The sequence below is a fragment of the Elephantulus edwardii genome, unplaced genomic scaffold (assembly GCF_000299155.1).
Source record: "Elephantulus edwardii isolate Elephantulus edwardi_28Jun2011 unplaced genomic scaffold, EleEdw1.0 scaffold00014, whole genome shotgun sequence".
NCBI lineage: Eukaryota > Metazoa > Chordata > Mammalia > Macroscelidea > Macroscelididae > Elephantulus > Elephantulus edwardii.
The window spans coordinates 6,636,429-6,642,739 of NW_006399764.1; the positions used below are offsets into that span (position 1 = coordinate 6,636,429).

The 6,311-nt window shown below is 37.9% G+C and overlaps 1 pseudogene; it reads right to left on the reverse strand.

The window, feature by feature from the left end:
* Nucleotides 1–5,728: 5,728 nt before the first annotated feature.
* LOC102874505 overlaps nucleotides 5,729–6,311 on the reverse strand; it is a 5,910-nt pseudogene continuing 5,327 nt past the window's right edge.

The following is a 6,311-nucleotide window of genomic DNA, read 5'->3' on the forward strand; positions in this document are numbered from 1 at the left end:
AATTTCAGGAGCAATATAAAATGTTTTGCAAATGAAAGACTTATACAAACATCCTCCTATTTCCCTGGGCGTAAGGTCCTTTACTAAATATAATCTGTGTTGTATTTTAATAAACTGCCTAAATAATTCCGCAGATGCTAGATTCGTGTTTCATAAATTCTCTGAATTAAAATTACTAAATTGGTATTGTGACCCTCAATTATATTGAATCAAGAAGGCATTAAGACTTTCAAGCAACAGCAATTGAATTATGTTTCAGGCACTTTTCTAAGCAGTGGGAATAGAAATAAATGAACTAAACATGCTTTCAACCCTCAGGTCTAGATCAGATTACAGCCATTAAAATAAATAAACTAATAAACGTGTGGTTCTACCTGTGTAAAATACACCATTATGGAAGATTATTACTTATCATTTAATCATACTCTTTTGTCTTCTTTTTCATTGTAGTTTGTTGGTTATTTATATCTATTATGTTTATTTTATTATGTTAAGGAATGTTGCTGGGCTTTTTGTTTTGTCTTATTGGTTTTCATCTCTGCCCATCTTTTCTCTTTTTGTTTTCTGCACATTGTCATTATCACTGATAATGTGTAATTTGAACGTCGCTCCAGTGTTACATTACCTGCTCTATTCCACAGTGTCCGGAAATTTCTCAACATTTCTCATCCCCTTTTGCACTTTTAAACTTTTACATTATGACCTCCGGTCACACGTGTTTATCTCTTCTCTTTCCCAGAAGGCTACTACAATGACAATAACAGAATATAAAATGGTTTGAGCCTACAAGGACAAAGATTATGGCAGAGGAGACAACAGTGGACATGATAGGAAGAGAACAGGAGAGCAATCATCTATGCAGAGGGAGAAAGAAACTAAAACCTCAGGCATAAAAAGAGAGAGGAACACAGAAAAATGAGGGAGTCATTTCATAATAGGAACTTTTGAAGCCTTGAAGCTTGAAGACATTAGTTCCTAGGATAGGAAAAAAAGTGAATAGTAGTCTTAAAATGGGACGATTATTTACTGCGAAACTAAAGTCAGTAGTTTGAATTGTACCAAGTCCTCCTAGGGAGAAAGGTGAACATTCTCCTCCTGTGCAAACCACAACCTCTGAAAACCCACTGAAGGGTCAACTATTTCTGACTCAATGGCAATATGTGAATGATCTGTTCTTGTTATTGTTGTTGTTGTTGTTAGGTACTGTCAAGTCAATGACAACTCAGAGCGACCCTGTGAATGAAAGACCTGATCACTATTCACAGAGATTCTGGAGGCAAGCCATTTTGGAAGTGGACGCCACTCCAGCTTCAGCAAACACTGTTCACTGTGGGTAATCATTATCACATTTGGCACATCAGTGTCACAGTGTTTAGCATCACAGCAACCACGAGTTAACTCTGTACAGCAATGCACAGACCAGTGCTACAGCACTTAGAAGAATGTTTGGCAAAAAAAACTCAATTTAAACCAGGCCTGAGGGTCGCAGATTCAAATCACCCAGCTTGGGCTAGGTAGCATAACTTTCTATCCACTAGGCCAATTTCGCTCTCTTCTCTGTTGTCGTTATATGAATCGTCTATGGAAGATCAAACTCACCTACTGTAAAAATTATCCCCATGCAGGAGAATAAAGAGATATTTTAACACTCTTCTAGACAATGAGAATAAAGGAAAAAAAAAGAACTAAACATGTTTTACAATCTTAGAGATTAAAAACATAAATAAATAAGGAAAACTACAAACTTAAAGAGGAAGACCAGGGCCTTACAGAGTCTGCTCTTTGGGAATACAGGGAGAAGATAGTGCGTTAGAGATGAAAATTGTCCTTGGAGGTTTGCATACTCTGTCCCCATTGCTCCTCTCATGACTTAAACAAGCGAAAATGCCCCGAGGTAGAAAACTAAGAGTGTTGCTGCAACCAGAGAAGACTGCAGTTCAGATCTACCAGCTGCTCTGTTGGAGAAAGATGACAATCCGTTTCTGTAAAGATTTGCAATAGCCTTATAACCATCTTGGGCTGCTCGACTCTATTCTGTAGGTTCTCTATGAATCAGAGTGAGTTCAGATTTTTGTTTGCTTATTTATTTGTTTCTGATCTGGTTGATGTTATTGTTATTTTTATTTTTGTTTTAAAAGACTAAAGGGTCTTTAAAGAAATTCAATCTTGTCATCGTTGTTGTTGTTGTTGTGTCTCGTTGAGTCAGAACCAATCCATAACTGACCCTCCAGTGAGTTTTCAAAGACAGTAAATCACCCTGGGAGGAGACTACCCATTGTTGAGTTTCCAGTGCACCTCCTCATCCTTAGGCCACCAGAGTTTCTTTGATAACCACATTGAAAATGCCTCTCTATACTAACCTGTAGTTGTTGTCTATTAATTATCTGGCTTCCCAGTCAATCAGCAGACAGTGAAAGCTTCTTGTCAGCAGTTCTATGCCCAGAGTGTAGCAATCACTCATAAATCGGAGCAGAGACTAAGAGTGATGGATTGTACTGCAGTCACAGTGATCCCTGGCCCTCCCAATCAGGCCCACTCCTGGGGAGGATTGTTATTTTTTTCACTCCACTGACATCAAATTTTTCTTATATTTGTTTTGTCTAATGAAATATGAGCATAACCGATGCATGCTTCTTGTGTGCAGAGATTTAGGAAGTGTCATGGGACTTCACCATTTATCTTCTCCATCTCACCGACAATGCCTCCGTAAGGGAAAGAGCATGAAGGAGGAAAGGTAGCACAATGATACCCCTGGTGCCGTGACCTCTTCTAATCCCACCTTGAGCTTTTGGTAGTTCTTTGCTAATATACTGTTCTAGCCATGTTCAGACGATCTTCAGCAATATTTCGCTCACATGTGTTATGAATGATTTTGTCTAACAATGTAAACACTCTATTGACCACCTTTCTTGGGAATGAGAACAAATGTGGGTCTCCTCTAGTCAGATGGGCAAGCAACTGTCCTCCAAATTTCCTGGCATGGACAAGTGAGCACATCAAGGGCTGCAACTGTAGCTTGAAATGTGGAAATTGATATCCCGTGAATTCCTGTTACCTTATTTTTTTCAATGCCTCAGTGTAGCTTGAACTTCTTACTTATCATCAATTCTTGTTATTACTGTACTTCTTGAAATTTTTCAAAGTTAACAGAAGAAAAAAGAGAGAAGATACAAATAAATTAATGAATGATAGAGGTGTCTATGACTCGACAGCACTTAACAACAACAATAATAGAGGTGACATCAACACAGAACCCAGTGAAGTGAAGTCTAAAATACTAGACAATTATGAGTAATTATGCTATGATAATTCTGAAAACCTAGAGTAAATGGATAAATTCTTTGGAACTCATTCTGTACCCATTTTGAAAAGGACAGATGTAGAATACTTGAACAGACCCATCACACAAGAATAAATTGAGCAGGTCATAAAAAGACTCACCTGCATAAAAAGCCCTGGACCAGATGGCTTCACAGCTGAGTTCTACCAAAACATTCACAGAAGAAGATCTATCCCAAATTCTACTTAATTATTTAAAAAAAAGTAGAGAAAGAAGGAATACTCCCAGAGTAATTCTATGAAGCAAGCACAACCTTATTACCAAAACCAGGCGAAGTTATTGTCAAAAAAGAAAACTACAGACCAATCTTTCTCATGAATATATATTTAAAAAATATTTAACAAAATCCTGGCCTGTATAATTCAAAAGCAGAACAAAAAATAATTCCTCATTACCAAGTGGGATTCTTAACAGGATGGATGATTCAGCATAAGAAAAGAAATCTGTGTAATTCATCGCATTAACAAAGCAAACAATAAGAACCATGTGATTCTAGTAATTTATATAGAAAAGGCATTTGACAAAATCCAACTTTCCTTCCTGATTAAAACACTCAGCAAAATAGAAACAGAAAGGAATTTCCTCAAAATAGTGAAAAGTATATGTACAAACCCAAGAGCCAATATTAGTTTCAATGGAGAAAGACTAACAGGGACCAAAAATTGATGCCCACTTTTATTACTCCTATTCTGTATTCTATTGGAATTACTTACTACAGTGCTACAACAAATTGTTGTTGTTGTCGATTGCTTTCAAGATGAGCACGACTCATGGTGACCCTATGAACAAAAGGCCTGAAGTCCCTCTACAACTATTGACATTTATCAAAGTTCATCGAGTTTCTAGAGGCAAGTTGTTTAGGAAGTGGATGCCACTCCTGCTTCCAAACTTGGCATAGAATGTTATTGGTTGAGTTGTCTATGGTGCATAAGTACAGGAGCTTGAACTCTTCCCTGTCCTGAGCCAGTCTCACTAATTCTGACACACTAACCCCCGTTGTCCCAGCTACTGTATCAATCCATCTCATCCAGTGTTTCCCTCTCCTGCAATGTCCCTCCACCCTACCAAGCATGATGCGCTTTTCCAAGGACCAATCTCTCCTGGCTATGTGACCAAAGTGAAGCAGAACTTCAAAATCCTAGCCGCCAAGGAGAGACTTGGTTTCACCCTCTCCAAGACAGATCTATTTGTTTCCTTGGCAGTCTGTGTTCAAGACTCTTCTGCACCACCACAACTTAAGGTATCTATTCTTCTTCTGTCATCCATAGTCATTGTCCAACTCTCTGAAGCATAACAAGTAATTGAGAAAACCATGGCCTGGATTAGCGCACCTTTGTCTCTAGACTGACATCGTTGCTCTTCAGCACTCTGGAAAGTTCCATGACAGCATATTTTTCCCAATGAAATTTGCTTTTTTATTTCCTGGCTGCCGGTATTAAGATTGTGGATCCAAACAAGCCGTAATTGCTAACAACCTCACAAGAGAAGGAAATAAAAGGCATCCAGATCATCAGCAAAGAGGTGGTTAAACTGTCACTATATGTAGATGATATGATAGTGTACACAGAAATCCCAAGTTCTCAATTAAAAATAAACCCAAACTAAACCCTGTGAGATATAGTGGACCAGTTTAATAGTAGCAGCATACAAGAGCAATATACAAAATTCAGTGGAATTCCTCTAAAATAATAAAGAAAATACAGAAAAGGAAAACAAGAAAATAATATTTACAATAGCTAGCCACAAATTGAGATACTTGAGCATAAACCTATCTAGAGACACAAAAGACCTTTCCAAAGAAAAGGACAATTATTAATTTTTTTTTAAAGTACGAATATTTTGGTATGTTTATTTCCTTTTTCATAGTTAGGTAGAAAATACAGTATCAATATAGATCTTTTCTAGAAAAGATAAACTTTTATAGGGCATCCATGGGTAGTGTAAACAGTTAACCACTTAGCTGCTGACTGAAGGCTGAAAGTTTGAGTCCACCCAGAGGCACTTTGTTAGAAAGGGCTGGTGATGTACTTTTGAAAAATCAGCCATTGAAAACATTATGGCCTACAATTCCAGTCTGAAAGAAATGGGTCACCGTGAGTCAAAGGCAACTGTATAAAAAAGCTGTTGCGTTTTAAACACTGGTTATTTTTATGATAGATTTGCCTAGGAGTAGCTACTTGCTCATACAGTGGTGAAGTTTTTCATTGTTCAATCTTAACACTTAAAACTCTCAAGATAAAAAAGACCAATTTGTAAAACTGGACCATTTTAATGTTTTTATATCATAACAAATAGTTCTCTTGACTGCAGGACTTCTTAAGAAAGGCTGTTCGGTAGCATTCAGAAGTACATGGTAATGCTGGTTTTCTGACTGGTTTGTATCAGTTGTCAAAGTGCGACCAGTAAGACAGCATTTATGCAGCCATCATTTTCAGGATTGTTGGTAACCTGGGCATATTTCCCCCAAATAACCTTGCCTCCTTGTGTCACAAGGCCTAACTCACTCACATTCACCTCAATGACGGTACCTTTGGTAATAACACCTAAAGTTGTATACAGTGGAGATGAAGGATTCTTTTTTACACCAAGTATTGGTAGGCAAAATGTGCCTTTAAGTTCAGGATGTGTTACATGTGCCTTCTTAAACCATAAGCCCATTGGTCTGATGAATCTTTCATATTTAGGTGGTTTTCATGTAAAACCATCTCCAACTAAGCACACTTTAGTAACCATCCTCTTCCAGGCTTTCTTTTTTCTCTTTCCTGTTGAAATAACTTTCAGTACTTCTGTTTCGCCCTGGGCACGAACTTTGGGGAGAGGGACTTCCCATTTTCCCGCTTTCTCTTTGCGTTTTTGTTTAATCATGTTGGAAAGTACTTTAGCTCGGGACTGCTCCTCTCTGTCCAACAGATAGGCAGGTACTGCCCCTTGTGGAGTCTTCTCATCGTTCTTTTGTTTGGTGTTTCTTTCT